Source organism: Balaenoptera borealis (assembly GCF_965194805.1).
Source record: "Balaenoptera borealis genome assembly, chromosome: 12".
Taxonomy (NCBI): domain Eukaryota; kingdom Metazoa; phylum Chordata; class Mammalia; order Artiodactyla; family Balaenopteridae; genus Balaenoptera; species Balaenoptera borealis.
In genome coordinates, this window is record NC_138869.1 from 24790926 (window position 1) to 24812636 (window position 21711).

Below are 21711 nucleotides of genomic sequence, written 5' to 3' on the forward strand. Positions count from 1 at the left end.
TTAATACTTGGTGTACATCAAAAAAGACAGGAAAGAGTACCTTTTCTCCCCCCTGTAAACAGGAAGTCTAATCAAAGTGTCAGGTGTCAATTTGAGCATCTTTGGTTTAGAATTTGACTGCAATAATGTGCCCTTTTATACCATGAGGAGGAATTCTGAGAAAGGTAGAAGGTGCATTTGAATCTGGTTTACTTTCAAAATTCAAATTAATTTCCTTAATTTCCAAATTTTACGGTGTTGTGAACAGACACTATTGGAAAATCTAGGCTCACCTCTAACTGCAGCCTTGGGCACATTATTTGATTTCAATTTATAAAATGGCATATTAACCCCTGCCTTATAGACAGGGAAAGTTCTCAGTCATTATGTTCTGGTATACACCAATGTGGCTATACCAAATGTTAAAATATTTAGATATTTTTGCAGTGACTGGCACAGAACTACATCCCTTGACTCATGCCTGATAACTGTCCCCAAACTGCTGTCCTAGACACCCAGGTTTATTTCTCAGAATCTCCTGGACTGGACCTAGACCACTTCAGCAGCTAAAGAGTTGAGGCCTGACCCTGCAGAGAGCCCCTGAGGCCCTGCTCCACTGCCAAGGCCAGTGTGGGCCGTGACTGGTCAGTGGTGCTCATACCAATACTGGTTATCAAGTATTTTGAACACGACCTTCACAGGGTGGTGGGGAAATGGAATGGCATCATGCATCAGGATATGCATTAGAAATCATTCAACTCTCTGCACCTGTTATTGTCCTAGAGAAAAGCTACTTGTTGCATAAGCTCACACTCAAGAGTATCTGCTACATTAGAAGAATAACTTGGACTTTTAACTTCCAACCCAGTGACATCTACGGATAAGGCATTATTCATTTTGTAAAGTCATGTAAGACACAATCATAACCTTCAAGAAGGTTATGATTAGTCTAGTCCCGAGACTAATTTGAAGAGAGGACATAGGAGCCAATCTGAAAGAGCTCCCAATGGCCAAAGTTAAAACAACTGAGCAACAAGATAAGTAACACCAGCACTGGATTATAACCCAAAGAATAACATAAATATTTATGTGTCCATAAGGATATGAAAAAAATGAGAAATAAATAAGTAAATTAAGAAGAAGAAATACATCTTCCTTACAGAAGAATCCCAAGTAATATATATTAATATCCCCTTCTCAACTAATACCGCTCCCCTAGATTGTCCACTTTGGAGACTATTTTACTCTAGGAATGATGGTTATTTGGGTGCTGTTGAGTATTCAATCTCTCCCTCTTTCACTTCATCACACACACTTTCTGAGTAGTATTTTGACCTCTCCTGTGGAGGGATTCTCCATTATTTGTAATTGTGGGGCTGGTAGAAAGGGATGGCTATTCCCAGAAGCTACCTCTCACTGCTGTTTCCTAAAACAGAAAGAGAAGAGGTCAAACGTTGCCCTCCCCCCCACATATACACGACCTATCTCACACTTTGAATCTCACACGCATGATGCAAAGATGGTGGAAACCATTGGAGGTTGAAAATTTGGTGGTGTCTTGACCAGACCTAAGCTACAACTCCTGCTGCCAAGCCTCTGAAATGTCCTTGCTTTCTGTTTTCCAAGCCTGTTTTTCTAGCCTGCTTTTAATTCTGTAAGCCCTTGATCTCCTTCCAATTGATTCATTCCCTTTTTACTTAAGATAGCTGCTGTCCATGTCTGTTGTCTGCAACCAAGAAGCTGACAAACGAAGTTCTTTTATTTGTGTTTATGCATCCAGCTAGCACAGTTGTTCTAAACTTCAGTGTGTCTCAGAATCACTAGGAGTGCTCATTAAAAATGCTCCACTCCCAGAGAGCTCATCTGGTAGGTCTGAAGCGGTGCCCAGGAATCCGATTTGAGTAAGCATTGAAAGCACAATGTTTTTACTTGCTGGTCTCTACTGCAGGGTTTTGAGCACTGTATATGGGATTCACTGACCTATCCTCTTGCCTAATACAGAGCCTGGCTGGCACAGAGTAGGATCACAGGAAACTACTTTTAGACACAACATTCATCCTCAGTCCCACCAGCACTCCCAGGTAAATGCAAAACCACCTTCACTTTTGACTGCTCCCTCATCTTAATGGTAGACAGTATAATCTCAGAATTTAAAGCCTACTATGTAATTTTTAGGTTATGGTAGCCACATAAATAAAGGTAAAATGAAACAGGTGAAATTAAATTTAATTATCTATTTGTTTAATCCAATATATCTAAATTATTACCATTTCAAGATGTAATCAATAGAAAACCTTTATTAACGAGATACTTTACTTTCTCTTCTCTACGGCAGTGTGTGTTTTCCACTTTCAGCGTATCTCAACTCAGATCTCAACTCAGGTCTCAATAGCCATGTGACAAGTGGCTGCCAATTGGACAGCACAGCCCTATATACAGTATACCTCTCTTAGGTATACATAGAACACATTAGTTCATTAAAAGCTCTGAGAAATTCTATCTTAAGATTCTACCCTAAGAAGACCTACTTAACTTTCCTTATCTCATTATTTCTCAAACCTATCTGACCATGGAGCACACACAAGACACACACACACACACACACACACACACACACACTGATTTTGGAACACCTATTTAAATCCTACAGAATTAGTCCTTCCATTTGTTATAAAAAATAATATATGTATATGTATAACTGAATCACTTTGCTGTATACCTGAAACTAACACGACATTTTAAATCAACTGTAGTGCAATATAAAATAAAATTATTTTTAAAATTAAAAAAACACTTTCTTTTGACCATTCCGAAAGGAAATCACTACTTAGATATAAACCTATGCAGTATAATCTAGATAACATGGTGAGGGTGTGCACATGAGGACATGCACGTATGAGGGTGTACGTGTGGTGTCTAAGAGTGTCTGTGAGTTTATATGGGTGAGAGCATGCGTGTTGTGTTGTGACAGTGTGTATGCTTGCTGGAAATTGTCAACAGAATTTTTTAAGAGTAAAACTGAAATGCGTTATTTTTTCTGTCACGATAGTTTCTAAGGTAAAATGTTATTTAATCTCTTTATTTCCTCATGAAAATTACATTCTTTAGATGAATACTTTAAATTTTCAGTATATTTTTTCTTAACTCTTAAAGATGAACCAAAGAACAACTGCTTGGGGGAAGGAGGAATTGTAGCATGACTTTCTTTTTGCTTTTTGTAGTTGGAGTAAAATTAATATAGTTAAGGTGAGTGGGGGAAATTTCAGGAGTTACACATTTGACAAAAATAATAGTTAAGAAGCATATACTGAAATTCCTTATATTTAATGGTTAGAATGATACAGTATCTTTAAGAACTGGGTTTCAGTCAAATGTTCCTTCTTATTTTTAATATTTAAACAAAAAAACCCCAAAGTGCTACCACTTCTCAGACAAATCCTGAATCATCTTCCCAAATGCAGAACGTTATGAACTCAACTGTTTTTTTATTACACAGAGTTAGGAATATACTACACCCCCCCCCAAATATGATGAAGCAACTCCCAGGGGAAGGAAGGACTTTGAGTATCCCATGCGGAGTATGTCCTTAGCTCAGTACATACAATGGGAATGTGGCTAGGCAGGTCCCTGAGATGTTCATTAGTGCTAATGGGAGGGATGTGGCCAAGGCACATAATAAGTGTGCAGCTTCGGAAGTGTTGGATTATTCGGAGAGGACAGCTAGCATCTGAGTGATCAACGCCTTTAGCATTTGCCGTTTGGGGACCTCTTCTTTTTCAGAGAGTGTCTTCCGGTCGTTTTTAGCTGGTCTTCACGTCACATTTTTGAAAGCAGAATACTTTTCCAGAGATGGATAAAATGGTAGATTATTTGACTATAATTACCAGACTGGCCAAAAGAACTGAAAGTTCTCGAGTCTTTTCCTTATTCCTTTTAGATTCAGAAGGTAGGTTTGGAAACAATATGTGGTGTCATTAAGGAACCAATAGCAGAGTCGCTTGGTCTTTGCTTTAGAAAGTCGATGACAAAGACGACTCTCTGCCAAGTACCTTGATTGATGTTCTCTAGAGTCTAGATTTGGTGGAGAGCGCTGCTGGCAACACAAGGTTGGACCAGATGACACATATGATGGGACACAAAAGTCCACATTAAGCCAAGTGTTCATGTTCCGATACGGCCTCGTGACTCATGATGTGACCTTGAATAACTTCTCTAACACAGCTGCCCTAACTTTCCAATGGGTAACAAATTCATCCTTCACAGAGTATTGAAGCTCTGTGAATTCGTATATATAAGCCAAACCTAGAATTTTCCTGGTGCTGTTTATTACTCAGATATTCAGATTTGGAAGCAGGGGAAGACACTCCATCCCACCACATATTTAATAACATGACAGAGAATCTTAAGCACTTTGTAAGTACCTCCAACCACGATGACTGTTTATAGAGTCTTATGTGTTTTGACAGTTGTGTCAATGACCTTAGCCTTTAATGGGAATCAACTACAACAGATATGTCTAAATGACCAATGTTGGCCTTCGATGGAACAAAGGATGCTTTTCAATAACCTAAGTGATTTGGCCTGTGTAGTTCTGTAGACAGGATGACACAAATGAATTCAAAATAGGAAGATTCTTACATCATGAGTTTGAGGAAAAAAGCAACTAGAGACTGAAACTGTATTATCTAACATTGGAAATAAGTCTGTTTCTTTGATGGCATAGCAGATGAAGCAACTAACTTTTAGGGGCTCTTTTGTGCAAACATCTTTCTTTGAAGTAAAGGGAACTGCTCATTTTTTGTTTGTTGGGTGGATGTGTGTGTGTGTGTGTGTTTGCAGTGTACACTGATTGAGTTTGCTTATGCTACAACTCTGCTATAAAAATCTGGAGGTCAAGAACTGTGTTTTTAATACCCACTACATAGGAATAAGTATTTAGATGGTGCTTTTTTTTTTTTTCAAACACATAGACTTTTTTAAATTTATTTTTTTATACAGCAGGTTCTTATTAGTTATCCATTTTATACATATTAGTGTATATATGTGCTTATTAATTGTTTTTGTTGTTAGTGCAGTAACTAATTGTAGCTTTTACTGTAATTACTGATTAGAACAGCTTTGAGCCATTGAACAGAAATATGTTGGATCAGTGCTCTGGAGTCCTGGACAAACACTTAGGAGGGTTCCTATCAGAGTCTTCCTAGATCTTGATTCTGAGTTCTTCCTCTCATCTCACTGCCCAAATTCAGGCTAACAAAGTTCCTGTCCCTCTCTCCCCATCCAGCCCTGGCCAGTGGCCATCATGAGTCTGTTGGGAGGCAGACACCAGCAACCGAGTCTGTCTGCTACTGCCTAAAGTCTGGCCTGGTCCGCACTGCAATTCCTCACTATTCCGTTGTGACTCCATGGTCACACCTGGGATTTCAGGTATCTAGTTCCACAGGCCATTCTGAAACCTACTCGGCTCTCTTCATTTGCCAAGGTGGGGTGTGCTGACCATGCGAATGTGAACCACAGACCTCCAAGTGCAGGGAGGATTATTGACTAAGCCTCAGCTGCTACGTCTGACGTGCATCACTGTGCTTGGGCTAAGGCCACGCTTCCAGTGGCCAGGGACTGACTGTGGACGGATACTGAGGCAGGCCCATTCCTGGAGGGCACAGAGCTCCTCTGATGGGTGACTTTGGCTTGAGAACTCTTGATGGCCTTGCCAAAGTTTCCCTAGAACTGCACTTAGAACTTTTCTCTCTTTTTCACTGGGAACAGATTTGCAATGAGGTCGGGGAGAGGGTCACCCAGCCTCTCCATTTTCTCTCACAGCCATTTCCCCTCATCAATTTTGTACATTTAATCCTGTGCTAGCATTTGTTTCTGAAAGGACCCAAACTAACATATTGAAGCTGGACTTTTATACTAGGAATGGCAAATTGTATACAGGGATATCAATCCTATGAGGAATTCTGAAACTGGAACAGCCCTTCAGAGTCGTCCCACTGCCCCAGGGGTATGGCTCTTAGAGCCCTGTGTTGAGAAGGATTCTGAAGCTACAGGGTTTAGGCAAATGTGCTGCCACTCCTCCTTTCTGTGCCCATGACAGACATTGCTAATTGATCATACCTATGTATGGAATAGAGCAGTGCTGAGTTAGCAATCAGCCATCAGCACAAGCGCTTACGGATGCCAGGCACTTGTCATTATGTTTCAGACCCGCCTGCAGAACCCAAGTGTGAAAGTGGTGTATCATGATGGTTTGATTTTAGGAAGTTCAATCTTTTACCAGGATTCCTTTGTCAAGGTTTTCTAGCAACTCGCAGGGAATGCTTGCATGTTCCATGAGTCTGTGCTGGTTGATGCATGCCATCTCCATCAGTCATCCAGCTCTGCATCTTTGCACTCCCCACTTGCCACTATCACGATGGAGCAGGCCATTTTCTACCACTTCTAAATTTTTTATTAAATAACTTTAAAAATTTTTTATTATTATAAATGCTTTATTTATTTTTTTAACATAGAGGAAGCTTGGTGGTGCATATGTAGCCATTTGATGTTTTTATGACTAAGAGTTAAAGCTCAGGCTCTCTTTCTTATAGAATGTAAATGTGCACCAACACATGTATATGTAATTGTTATCAAAATTAAGCTTAGTCACTAAAAGAAGATATGCTATCTGAACTTTCTTGTGTATTTTTTTCACCTTCACCATCAGGCACTGGAGCATCTGGCCTCTCAAGAAAACCTGGGTCTAGTCCTTCCAATATCATTTTGTTTCTTATTGCTGTCACTGGAATACCCACTTGAACCATTTCGAGATATCTGGCATTTCTTGGATCCTTGACTACAGTTAAGATATTTTCTGGTGTTACTTCACTTTCCTGTGTCCACAGTCTTCTAAACTGCTGTGACTGCTCTGAAGTGGTTTCACAATGTGTTTCATTTGTGATCCTAGTGACACTTATAGGAGATACTTCAAATGTGACATCATCTAGCCCTGGGATAGATGTCAACTTTGCATCTAAAATATTGAGAGTTGTTTCGATTTGCTGGATACGAAGAGAAAGGTCTGCCAGTTTCTCCTCACAAACTGTAGAGAAGTGGTTGAGGAACCATACAGTGTGCACCACAAATTGGTTTAGAAATGCCATCATTCTTTTCTGTTGAATAGCTGGCACCTTAGTCAGGTCTCTGCCTGACCCCATGAGAGGAAGCCCATCCTCATCCATCTCCTCAGCGGGCGGGGGACCCCATAAATTTTGTATTTAGTGAACACATGCACATAACCTTAAAAGTCTAACATAGGCAGTCCTTAAAGGTTTATAATTTTAAAAGTTATTCCTTGCACTGACCTTCATTTCTGTCCCCCAGAAGCAATGCCTCCTTAACTCTTCTAGCTACCTCCCCCAGTATTTACTTCCTTAATTCTAGAATTTTGCATACACTAAGGTATCCACTGACTTCTCTACATGCTGCATAAGGACTTAGCCCATCGTCATGTCCCACCATTTTTCTTTTTCTCCATAACACTCCAACATAGTCATGTTTTACTAAATCAATAGTCCATGTTTACATTTTTATGATTTTGCAAATACTATTCAATTCACTAGAATTATGCTTCCTTTTGTGTCCAAACACATATTTCTGCTGGAGTTAATACTTTATTAATAATGAGTATTAATTTTCTTGGTTCCTAGAGCCCTCCCTCCAGGAGCCCTCTGTCCTCCTCGCCCTACCTGGGCTGATTTTTCTCTTAGCTTGCTGCAAGACAGCATTCCTAGGGCTGGCCCTTTGCCAATCTTCAGGATAACATCCCATATTTTCCTACACCTCGTATCTCCCTCTTTCTTGGTTTACCCCTTTGTTTTGGTCTACTATCAATACTCAGTTTGCTTCTATTCCTCCTTGCATCATTTCACTCCAGTCTTTTCCAAAGAAAGATTGAGATACTGATGTACTGAGTGCTTGTGCACATGAAAATTTCTTTATGCCATCCTTGCACTTATTTTGATAGGTATATATTCCTAGGATAAAATCTAGAGTCTAGGAGTAAATCTAAATCTAGGATGAAAATGTTTAAAAGGTGCTTTTTAAGATTTCAATACTGCTGTTGTGTTGAGAAAACTAATGTCATTTTGCTTCCAGTTCTGTTATAGTTGATCTACTGTTTTTCCTCCCTGGAAGATTTTAGGATCATCTTTTTTTCCTTTGAGTTATGAAATGTTACCACAGTATGCCTTGGTATGGTCTCAGCTTGGGTCCAGAGACAGAGATTGATGTGCAGGAAGCTTACTGGGGACTGCTCTTGAAAACAACGCTGTGAGGGAGAGGGATGGCAGGATTGGGCAGGGGCAGAAGCTGAACTGCCGCAGAGACTTCAGCCAGTTCTATGGAGAGTTCTGCCAGTCAACGCTTCCTCCTCATAGAGAGGGAGAGCTCTGTGAGGAGGAATAGCACTTCAAAGCTGTCCCACCTTAGGCAGGTAGGCTGAGCCTTTATGCGCCCTTCCCCTGTTGACTAGTCAGGGATTTGAGCCATTTCCAAGAAGGGACTGATCCTGCATGAGGCAACGCCCTTGAGACAGTGTTAAACGCCCAAGAGGGAATCATCTGAGAACTGTCAACTATCAACAAAGCTGGGTCATGTGGAAATGAGTGCTTCAGTCCTGTAGGGAAATCTGGGTGGCACACAACATTATCCACTATAATATGGGTCTTATTTTAATAATTGTGTTGAGCTCTTGCTGGACTTAGTCAGTCTGAACACCTAAGTCCTTCAATTTTGGGAAAATTTTCTGGTGTTTATTATTTGATAGTTTCCTCTCTTCCTTTTTCTTGTTATCTTCTTTTTTTTCCCTATGAGTCATATCTTGCTTCTGTAGAACTGACCTTCTAATCCTCATCTTTCTTTTTCTATTGACTGTCTCTTGATCTTTTCATCCCAACATGTTTCTTCAACTTTATTTTCCAATATGCTTGTTGTGGTCATCTAATAGCATGATGAATCTGAGAGATATGAATAGGGCACCAATACCATCTACTATATGGATTAATAACTTACTTATCGCTTCGGTGTCATTTTGTGGAATTTTTGGAGGGGGAATACATAAACACAGGTGGTCTATCTGACATTCTGAACCAGGAAACATCAGTTACAGACTTTCTTTACTCAGTCTGCTGCTGTTCCTCTTCGAATCACCTCACTTCAAGTGTAATCAAAGAGAATCTACTCAACTCAATGGGAGGCTGAGATCAGGCTATAATGTTCAGCAAGACTTTACCAAAGACCTCAGACCAATTGAAGTTCATTACCACACAGGGAAATTTTAAATTAGTCGTTAAATTTGTCTTCTCTCAGAGTCCATAGGTCCAATTCATTTCAAGAGGCATCAGTTGGGTGTGTAATTAATCCAAATTTTGCCCCATGTTTCAGGGAACAGCTCACATCTCCTCTCTGGGACACCTTGAGTACACCTCTTCTGCCTGTGTCTATGAAAACCAAACAGATGAAGGAGGTCTCCTTTTACCCCTGAAGTCTTAGGCTTTCCAATGAAGTCCTTATTTTTGGGTCAGGACTGGCCTCTTTCCAGGATGACTTGTGGTGGGAATTACCATTCTCTCCATAGCTCTAAGGCTTTCAACAGGGCCATGTTTTTCCCAAGAGTGATCTCAGGGCTTCCACAGAAGTGCTGTCAGACATCAAGAGTTTAGGGAAAGCATAGATGACCAAGGAATTCCTCTGGTTCACTTTGATAATCAGGTCTACACATCCCTCCTGCTATTTTATTTTCTTGGCTCTCTTTCTCCAGCATACAACTGTTTAAATACACACACACACACACACACACACACACACACACACACACACTCCACTCCAAAACCAAGCAATAGTATATAGACATCGTAGGAATCATAGTCTGCAGAGATGAAGATTTTCATTGACTAAAATAGTCTTATGTGTTCCCCTGCAGAGCATTTAAACTCCTCAAGCCACAGTTCCTCCAGCAAGGATCTTCTGTCACATTTGTATAATCATTGCTTTCCCCTAACCAAGGGACATTTAGCCCCAAAATAATGGCAAGTGTCCATCTCCTGCAAACGGAAAATTGCTCCATTGGGGAGATTTGTAATTACAGAATTTGTTTTTCCATGTACTAGAACCTAATATTTACAGCCTATGATTGTGAAGTCAGTCAGTAAGCTGGGTTCAAATTCCAGCTCTGTAACTTCTAAACAATGAGTCCTTGAGACAGTTATTTCATTTCTTGTGCTTCAGCTTTCTCACCTGCAAAATGGAATAGTTAAGAGAACCCACCTCACAGAGGTGTTGCTTAAGTTGGGTGAGGAAATTCATGTGAAAGATCTTCAAGCAGTGCTTAGTGAAAAAAAATTCAATAAATATTAACTGCCATTATTATTAATTAAGAGTGTGGCTGCCTTTTCTGCTTCACAGTTACAATATGTTGAGTGATTTGTTAAGTATTAAGACAGGACACAAGTGATGTAAACTGGAAAATCTAGGCTGTTATATGGAGACTACCAATTAAAAAACCATGGATGTCAGAGGTCAGAGTAGATGTTTAGCCTCAGCTAGTAAGATGACCCCCTTATGTGGCTTGAATCCCATTTCAGAGAGTTCAAGAAAGGGGCCCCAAACTCTGCAGCTTTTTTTTCTTCTCCTCCCGACATGAGGGAGAGGCTTCAGGAATCCTTGGCCAATTTACGGCTTGACCAATTTAAAGCTGACAATTGCCTGCCAGTCTGCACTGTTCAAAAGATGAGTGATAATGAGGAGTTTCCTAATTACCAGGGTTTCAGGCTTCTCAGATTATAAATCTCCTCCTGAGGTGTAGCTAATTGGTACTGTCAAGGAGAGAAATTTAGAAAGACTTAGATAATAAGCAGATATTGAATTCAGTTAGGATGACTATTTTCTATTATTTCTGTTCATAGCCCTCTTATATAATAAATCTCCCATCTCTCTGCTCACATGTTGGAAGAAACGGGGTTTTGTCCCTCCTCTTTGTACCTCAGTGGTGCATTGGTAAGAAGAGAAGTTTGTGGAATATTACTCCTACTCGTCACTGGAGGGTTTTAAAAATCTAAACCTGAAATCATTAGATAGCATCTCACTAGATTAGTTTTTAAGGCTCAAGTACCCTGTCTTGTGAAAGGAACTTGGATTTCTAAAAATGGAAGACCAAGTTCCAAATCTCATCTTGCTACTTTATAACACATGGGAACAGAAGTGGCTTGTGCCACTCCTCAGAGACTCAGCTTCCTCACCTGTAAGACAAAGAAAAGAACATCCACTTCACAGAAGTTTCAATAAGGTAAATTAGATAAAAACGTAAGCATAGTGGCTGCCCATAGAGGATAGTTGGTAACTTTTTAAATTAAAAAAGTAGAACTCTTATTAGATAGATTTTTTAAAAATACAATTTTCAGGCACTTCTTTTCTCCTATGCCTGATTGCCACTTCAAACCCAAACAAGTAAACTTGAAAAAAACAAGATATTTAAAGAGAATGTTTCGTTTAAATTCTTATCACTATCATAAGAAATTAATGTAAAGCTCTCTGAAATGCACCCCTTAGATTTACATTATGTCAGCAAACATGTAACTCCAAGTGTGTGTGTGCATGTGTGTGTGTGAGACACACACACACGTACATACACATCATATTATTGATTAGTAGCCCAACCATCCTTCAATAGGATATAATACTGTGAAGAAGTAGTGTGCAGGAATAATAATACTATGCACACAATAAAACTAATTAGATAATTCTGTATTTCAGATGTCACATATGATCTCAAATATAATATTAAGTGAAAAATAGCAAGTGTGTATGGTTTTCTAGTTTTGATATAAAAAAGAAAAGGGTAGATGGGCACAAATACTTGTATATGCTATCTCTGGAAGGATGTACCCAAAATTAGCACCTCTGAACTCCAATGGAGAGGCAATTGGTGGACTTTGGGTCACGAGCCAGAGGGAAACTTTCTTCTGTAGAGTTTGAATTTTAACAGGTACGCCCATATTTTATTGAAAAGAGAAAGAAAGAGATGAAGAGCACTGAGATAATTTGTAATTACCTGCGACAGGAACTCTAATCCTAGCAATTTAGGAGAATCACCTATAGAGCTTGTGAAGCATACAGATTTAGGGGCCGCATCCCAGAGCTTCTGATAGAGAATTGAGGTGTGTGGCAGCAAATGAGGAATTCACATTTAAATGTAATATCCTTTCTTTCAGACAAGCAGACAGGTTTGAAAATCACTGGCCGAGGGCAAAAATCTCTCTGTGCTTTTCAAACTAAGCGATTCAAACTGTCTTCAGGTATCAAGGCAGTGTCCGGGGCCTACGGTTGGAACTGGTAGGGGTGGCAGTGGCTGGGGGAGAATGGAAGTGAGGCCAAGGGCAGTGATTAGTAGACAAGGATGGAGACACACACATACAAAAGCCCTGCTTTCAACTACTACATATTCTGGGAGATTACCAGAAATTTCTTTTGAGAAAGGGATTCTGCTGCTAAAAATATTCCAAAATTATTGTTCCATCTGAAGGAAATTATTCCTATGGCATCACTTCCAAGCAATGGGCCATCCCCAAGTGGAAAAAGAGCTGATTTGTTTTCTTTCTATTCTTATTCTCCAAAATACATGTATGCATAAACATATGTGCACTTGTATTCACATATACAACATACAATATGTGCACATGCAGATATCCTGCCATAGGAACAAAGATTTCTTCATGTGTATATCCTCCACCACAAAGGACAGTAAGTTTTTTCCATAAAGGACAAAGGAGTAAATAATATAAGCTTTGCAGATCATATAGTCTCTGTGTAATCGACTCAACTCTGTCGTTGACATGTGAAAACAGCCATAGACAATACATAAATGAATGGGTATGGCTGTGTGCCAATAAAACTTTATTTATGGACACTGAAATTTGAACTTTATATAATTGTTTTAAAGACAATTTTTCAGAGCAAAATTGAGAGGAGGGTACACAGACTTCCCACATACCCCCTTTTCCCACACATGCAGAGCTTCCTCCCCCATTATCAACATCCCCCACCAGAATGGTCCATTTTTCACCAAGGGTGAACCTGCACTGATACATCATAATCACCCAAACTCCGCAGTTTACCTTAGGGCTCACTCCTTTTTTTTTAGGGTTCACTCTTGGACAAATGCATTACACGTATAATGATTATACATCATTACAATCTTATACAAAGGATTTTCCCTAAAAATCCTCTGTGCTCTGGCTATTCATCTCAGCCGCCACCCCTCCACACACACACTCCACCCCGGCAACCACTGATCTTTTTATTGTCTCCATAATTTTGCGTTTTCCAGAATGTCACAGAGTTGGAATCATAGAGTATGTAGCATTTTCAGATTGGCTTCTTTCACTTAGTAATATGCATTTAAGTTTCCTCCATGTCTTTACATGGCTTATAAGCTCGTTTTTCTTTTTAGTGCTGAATGATATTCCATTGTCTGGATGTACACAGTTATTATTTTTCCATTCACCTACTGAAAGACATCTTGGTTGCTTCCAAGTTTTGGCAATTATGAATAAAGCTGCTGTAAACAGCTGTGTGCAGGTTTTCAAGTAGAAATAAGTTTTCATCTCCTTTGGGTAAATACCAAGGAGCATGATTGCTGGATCATATGGTAAGGGCATGTGTACTTTTACAAAAAACTACCAAACTGTCTTCCAAAGTAGCAACTTCATATAATTTTCACGTATCATGAAATCATGGTCATCTTTTAATTTCTTTTCTACCATTTAAAATATAAAAACCATTCCTAACTTGTGTAACATACAAAAACGAGTGGTGGGCTGGATTTGGCCATCCTGTAGTAATTTGTTGACTGTTCCTTTGTCATCCAATTTAAATGACTTTTTTTCCCCTTCTTTGGCACTGGACAAACTTATTCGTCTCTCTTAGCATCATAGTTCTCATCTTTAAAATGGAGTGGTTAGTGGGCCCAATATAACAGAACACTTGAGAATTATGTTGAAACATCTATGTCTGGTACTCTTCCATCTCCATACACTAATGCATTCACATTTTCTTGGTGTTTTATTAGTCAGGATTCTTTCAAATGCAAATAATAAAAATCCAATTCACACTGGCTTCAACAGTAAAGGCTATTTGTTAGCTTATACATAACAAAAAGCTCAGATATAGTTGCATCCAGAGGTTTAGGCGATGTCACTGGGGAGAGATCCCTCTCCATTCCTCCATGCTGTTTTCTACCTTGTTGACCGTATTGTCAGACAACTTCTCTTCCAAGGATGATATCTGGCAGCTCCAGGCTTACATCATCCCAAGTTTATGGTCAGTCGAAAAGGAGCATATCTCTTTTTCAGGTGCTCAAGCAAAACATCAGAATTAGCTTAGATTGAACCAGATTGGCTTGGCTTAGGGTAAATATCCATCTTTGAATATATCGCATGGTTGCATGAATGTGATATTCTGCTGATTGGGTCTTTGTCACACATCTACTGCTGCAGCAGAGGGTAAAGGGGAGGTGAAAGCAACGCCATTCAAAGATATGAACTAAGGGACTTCCCCGGTGGTCCAGTGGTTAAGAATCCATCCTGCAATGCAGGGGATGCCAGTTTGATCCTTGGTCGGGGAACTAAGATCCCACATGCTGCAGGGCAACTAAGTCCATGCGCCACAACAAGAGAGAAGCCTGCGCACCTCAACGAAAGATCCCACGTGCTGCAACTAAGGCCTGATGCAGCCGAAAATAAATAAATAAATATATTTTTAAAAAGAAACCAAACAAATTACATTATTAAAAAAAAAAAGATATGAACTAAGAGTGGGAGAAAGATGCTCCTCCAAAACAAAATCCCCACGCTGTTATCTGATTAAAAAAAAAAAAAAAAAAGAATGGACTTGGGCAGCAAAACTCACATATGTAAACTTCAGAGTTCTTACTCACAGAATCTGATATCATTGAGAGTCTGGCCTAATTTCTTGCCAACTCCACGGCAATGGAATGAGAGATATTTGCATAACTGATGATTTTGTTCTTGCAGTTGTTGATTTTATTGGATGTTTTACAATGTTTCAAAGAACTGTGTCTTTTCAGTCTTTATGTTGTTTGTCTCTCCAGAGAGAAATGACTTCAGAGAATTAGATCTCTAAGGTTAGATCTATTAGATCTCTCTCCCAAGAGGCCTAATGTGGATAGCACTCTCCTTTCTTGTACCATTTCTTTATTCTCAACAAATTCCTTCCTCCCAATGATTCTACTAGATGCTGAAAACCCAACCACAGAAAGTTTAAGCTTTCTTATCAACCACCAGGCATTCAGTGGGCATACCTCAGAATTCTGTCTTATCCACTGCTTTTAGTAAAGACACAGATCATTCAAGACAGCCTAATCTTTTTCTTCAGAGATTTCACTAGTGACAGTCAAGGAGCAGTGTCTGAGTTTTAATAAAAACATAAAAATATACTCCATAAACTATAACCATTCAGTGTAGTAGGGTTGACTTGCCCTTTTATGGCCATTAAAATGCACCCTACCTTTGTTCTTTTCCTGTCATTCCAACTGGTCTGGTTCTTCTTCTCTTATCTTCTCATTCCTGCTTTCTATCTCTCTGTGAATCATTTTCTTTCTTCTAGTCCTTACTTGTCTTCTCCAGGCTCAGAGCTCTTCTCTTTCTATACCGACTCCTTTATTTATTTCATTTGTTCTCACATTTCAATGATCACTTTATCCTTACTAGTACCAGCTACTGTTTGTTGAGTGTCTTCTGTATATTTGCTCCTCTCAATGGCTCTGAGAGGTAGCTGGCATTACTTACATCTTACAGTAAGGATCAGTGACTTACTAAAGGTCACACAGATAGCAATTGGGAGAGTTGGAGTTCAAGACTGGTCAATCTGACTTCAGAGTCCACTCCCTTTCCACTACACTTCACTATTCTGTTATTCAGCCCAGATCTCTTGAGCATCTGCTGTGAACACAAAAGACCCAGTCCCTGTCTTCAAAGAGCTCACAGTCTAGCAAGGGAGATAAGCAGTCAATTTAATTACAATATAACTGCTATGACAGAAGCATGCATACTTTGCAAAATTACATCTACAGCCCAGACCTCTTGCCTGAGTTCCATGCCCATATCACCAAGGACCTGTTGAACATTTTCATTTGGATATTGTTTTTATTATTTATTGCTGCCTAACAAAAACCCAAAGTGTACTGGCTTAAAATAACAATGATTTATTATTTCTCATCAATTTTCAGATTGACTGAGCTCAGCTGAGTAGTTCTTCTGCTGCAGTTACCTCCCTGCCTACACTCAGCTAGTAGTTTGGCTGAAGCTGGAACATGCAAGATGTATTCTCAATAGCCCTATATCTCTCTGCCCAAGTCCTCTCAACATTCTGTAGTTTAGCCTGAGCTTCCTTATATCATGGTGGCTGGTTCCAAGAGGACAAGACTCAATGCACAGACACTCATGAAGCCTCTTCCTGCACTATGTTAATGTCTCATCAGCCAAATAAGTCACATGGCCAAGCACAGAGTCAGTGTGGGAGGGAACTATACAAGAGCATGACTACTAGAGCCATAGATCACTAGGGACCACCAAAGAGACGGTCCACCATAGGGGTCCATTTTTCACCTCCATATCTTCAACTGAAATCACCATGTGCCTTCAAAACAAACTCACATTGCAATTTTTACTTCTGGTATCACCATTCTCAAAATTTAGGAGTTATTGTTGACTCCAAAATCTATCCTAACTACATCTAATTCTTTTCCACTTTTTTCTGTAAAATATCTCACATTCTTTCCTTTCTTTTTCATATACACTGCCACTACTTATTTTGTTCAGGACGGTCTACTAACTTAGGGGATTCCAGCTGTGTGCTGGTACTCACTACCATGCTACGAAAAGGTTATAAGGTATGAAGGATAGGGTGATCATCATTTGAAGATCTTGGGGTGAATGCCTAGGGCAGCTGGAGTCTCTGGACCAGTCACTCCCGACCAGGAGCTGTATTGTCTAATTGCCACAGTGAGCAATACATTCATCTTTTTTCATATGTGCCATAAAATGAAAATTTTGGAAAACACTGTTGTAATTGAATCTTCTGCCTTCTATCCATCGTTCTTACCATCACCACGTTAATATTTTTTTACCATCACAAAGCTAATGGTTTCCCACTTAGGAAACCACTTCTTATTTCACTCTTCTCTCAATATCGTAAGTTTCCCATTGCACACAGTCCAAAAATTCCCGCCATCTGACTTAAACCTGCTTTTCAGTTTTCTGGCCAGTCCTCTCCAAAAAACACATTTCTGCCTAACTGATCTGCTTAGCATCTCCCAAAAATGTCTTATTATTTTCTGCCTCCCTGTCTCAGGGCAAGTCCACCCTCTTAGAAAACTTCCAGACCCCAACTATTCTTCGAATCCATGTCAAGTTCCTCAGCCTCCATGAAGGCTACCAGATTATCCTGGCCCATAGTTATGTCTCTGTTGCCTCTCACCTCCAAGAAGACACTGTTTATAATTCTACCCTGTCCAGTAGGGTAGCTGCTAGCCTCATGTGCCTATTTAAATTTATATAAAACTAAAATTCAGTTTCTCATTCACACTGGCCACATTTCTAGTGCTCAGTAACCACAGTGACTAGTGGCCACCATATTGGACAGCACAGACATAGAGCATTTCCATCACTGCAGAAAATTCTTTTGGAAGGCTAAGTCTATGCCAGTTATTTGGCATTTAATCACAGTTTCTGACTTTGGGTTGGCTTTTCCATAGCCAATTTCCAACTCCCTTACTGCTTTGTTGCCTATTACAGATCCTGAAAAACTCAGATACTTCTATTTCCAGACTCCCTTGCAAGTAAGCTTGTCCAGATCTGGCCAATGCAATATAAGAGTATGCTTGTTGGGAGGGCTAAAGTTCTTTTGTATGATCAAAGAGAGAAGTCTTCAAGGAGATCTCTCTCATTGGATACCCCATTCATTGCCTTTGGACACAGCCATGTGCAGATTCTAAACGTGTAGCAGGTGTCTCATGATCCTGAGGAAAAAACCAGGACTATCTCAGAAATTCCTATCCCTGAAATGGTTAAATCACTCAATCAATCCTAAGACTACTAACCCCCAAAAATCTTGGTATGTAGTCAATTACATTATTTTACTGTTTAAGCCTCTATTAGCTATAATACTAGTCATGAGTCTTAATTCTTAGGCACTAAATGCACCCTTAGTAAACGTGCCTATATTTAGGCCCTGCCTCTTCAATGACATTGAAAATACATTAAGACAAGAACATCTTTATAACGTCTCTCTGACTCATCCACAGCACATGGTAGGTAGTAAACTCAGGGAAACTGAATGATTTCTTCCTTCTCCTGGGCTGGACCATGGGCTTACAAATTTCTCTTCTGAAACTCTCTAATCTTAGCCCATGTGAAAAAGTGTGTCATTTTAACAACAGCAACACTTCAATTTATATTTGTACCTGAAAGTTACACTAGAAAGGTGAGAAAGGAAGAAATATAGTTCTTCATTTTTACCTCCAAGATACACCCAAGACACATCAATTTAAAAAAATGAATCTGATAGCATGATGTCAGCAACAATTTAAAAGGAAGCTTTTGAATCTCATTGAAAGCTTTGCCACGTAATTTAGTCACACGCAGCTTCAAGAATCATTTGCAGTGTATGGTGTATGTAGTGTGATATGTGTGTGTGTGTGTGTGTGTGTGTGTGTGTGTTTTGTATGTGTTCACCTCAGTGGCTTATTATCAAAGACATGTGAACTAAAATAGGATGTTATTGAGTCCACTTTATCTGTTTCTTTAAGCCTTTTGTTTTCTAACCCATGTTAAAGTTCTAGGTCTTGACCCAATAGTAATTCTCATTTCAATCATTCATTTAACAACCATCATTGAGTACCCAACAGACACCAAAGATCCAAAAATGCAAAAGACACAAACTCTGATTCATTAACATTTTTATAGTGCTTCCACTTAGAAATTTATCTCCTCTGATGGATTCTTCAACCCCAGGAGGAGGGACCCTTCATGCCCTCAGGTCTGGAGCTAGCTCTACGGCCAGCTCTAAGGCTGGAAGTGACTGGACAACAAGGCTGCCAGAGTGAGTCCCAGAACTGAGGCTGAGTTTGATTTTCCAAGCCCTGGTTTTTCCTCCTTTCCATGCTGGGAGTCATTATGGGAAAAGGTTTTAGGACACTGCCTTTGGTAACAGAGTCAGATTCCTACATCTGCCTTGTGCTAAGCGTGATGATGCATTACACGACTGCTCTAGGCCTCCATTTCTTTCTCTACAAAATGGAGATCATAATAGTACATTTAATAGTACCTATCCCACAGAGTTAGTGGGATTATATAGGTATAGTCTTTTTGATTAGCATGTATTAAGTGCTCAGTAAATGCTAGATTGTATAGCAAACCATTTAAAATCATCAGTTAATGTGAACCAAATGTGTGGTGCAATGAGCAAAAATGTCTGGAGGTGATCGTGTGTATTCCCTCCAGATTAAGTGGACAACGGGCTAGCTGGGATCACATCAGAGGTGCCCCTGTCTTCTATAAGGAGGGGCTGCACTCAAGCTCAGCTTCCCATGGAACCAGGGGCTCCCTTTCCCTTATGGGGAAGGTTGCAACATCGCATAGGCTCCAAGGTCTCCAGGGGCTGGGCACCTGGTACTGCCAGAAAACTCCTTCTGAAGAGCTGGTCCCCAGATTGAGGCCATCTAGTACCAAGAAACCTGTGACTTCCAACCCACTCCCCCCCCCCCACCACAGGAGAGAATGCAGTGGAATACCCTGAGCTGGTGTGGACTTCTGTGGAATCATGAGAGAATGGGGACTCAGGCCTTCTCTTCGCTTGCTGCTATTGACCTGTGTAAGTTTCTCCTTTCTCCAACAAAGGCTACTCCTTAAACCAAAGAGTTTGTCTTGAACTCTAGTGCATGACAGGTGGAGGCTCAGCGGGGACCCAGCTCGTCTAATAAGTAGGTACAAGATAGATGCTAACTGACTGGACGATAACTGGTGTCTAAAGTCTAGTATATCTGCAGGAAAAGAACCAAGTCAGCTCTGAGAGAAAGAACATCCAGAGAAGCTGAGCATACCCTATATGAAACATAATTTGAGTCCTAAATTCCCCTTTTCTCATTCCGTGCATATATTCCCTTTCATACACAATATTCGTATTTGTGATTTTGTATTCTTTTGCTTAAAGGAGTACCCCCAGTTGTACAAGTTTCAGGCCCCCCAGACCTTGGCTGTGATTGATCAGCAATGGTGTTTCACAGCAAGAGGAAAGAGAGTAGCTGCACACATGTCACAAACATAGCACCCTGTTACACCCAACCTCTTTGCTTCACATATGAAGAAACTGAGAATCAGAGAGGTGACTTGATATTTTTTGGCCCCACGATCGGGGATGAAAATGGGGACTTTAATCTCCCATCCTCATGTTTGTATTAGCAACAGTAATGAAGTAACACATCCAGCCTTTCTCCCTCCTCCCCAAGAAACAGGTAACATTTCTGAAGCACTTTTGGGGAATGGGTAAGTGTGAGGGCTCTGGAGCCAGACAGAGTTCAATGTTCAAGTTCATCACTTGCCAGCAAAGTAGGTAATCTCTCTGCACCTTAGTTTCTTCAGCTGTAAGAATGGAGCTGGTAATAATAATACATTCAGCCACTACAAGGATTCAATGAATTAACTCATGAAAGCATTGAGAAAGTTGGCCAGCACACAGAAAGCACTCAACAAATGTTGGGAGAAGGAACAGAGCAGCATGATTCTTTTTTTAACATCTTTATTGGAGTATAATTGCTTTACAATGTTGTGTTAGTTTCTGCCCTGTAACAGAGAAAATCAGCTATATGTATACATATGTCCCCATATCCCCTCCCTCTTACATCCCCCTCCCACCCTCCCTATCTCACCCCTCTAGGTGGTCAAGAGTACCAAACAGCATGATTCTTGACTCTCTTTTTTCTTCTGGTTCTGGATCAACGTGCACTTGGGATGAAATGAGTGTTTTACGCTCTGTTCCTACTACCAGATAGTAGGGATGTAAGAGTTGACCCCAGGACTTCCTTCAAGAATCAGGTTCAGAAGTTCATCTTTCTTTCTCTGTTCCAGGAAGAGGGTAAAGTAGTAATCCCATGAATACAAATTCTTGCTTGGGTGACATGCATGAAGGTCTACATTTGGGCAGAATACTTATGAGACCCAGAAGTGGCTGCAGATCAGGCTACTTTCTTCAACTGACTTTTACCACCACCACCAACAGCAACAAATTTGTACTTAGATCTACTTCTTTCTCATGTGAGTCCATCTTTTCCTTGCTTATGAACTGGGGAGGCGGGTAGGAAGGTAGTGCTATTCATTGGTCTCCTTCAAACACCAATGAAGTCAAGTCAACTCTGTAATTTAGGACAAACCAACTCCAAATGTAGCGCTCTCTTAATGGTTGAAGGCAGAGACTTTCTGTTTCCCTGCCATGTTGCAGGGCAGAGGAATCATTGCTGTGGCCAGAGGTCCAGGGTACAGCCTCCCTGGTGCCCCCCTAGAGCCATTCCCTTCTGAGGTCTTGCCAGCCCCAGACTCCCTACCCAGGGCATGGCCAGCCAGTGGGCAGGGGTTCTCGCGGTACTGGTGGGACACAGAGACCACTGGCCCTTTCCTAATGTTG

At 40.3% G+C, this 21711-nt stretch overlaps 1 pseudogene across 1 annotated transcript; it reads right to left on the reverse strand.

Moving 5' to 3' along the window:
• Positions 1-202: 202 nt before the first annotated feature.
• Positions 203-20952, reverse strand: LOC309607195 (WASH complex subunit 3 pseudogene; annotated as a pseudogene). The gene has a single exon. The product of its transcript is annotated as a WASH complex subunit 3 pseudogene (transcript).
• Positions 20953-21711: the final 759 nt, after the last annotated feature.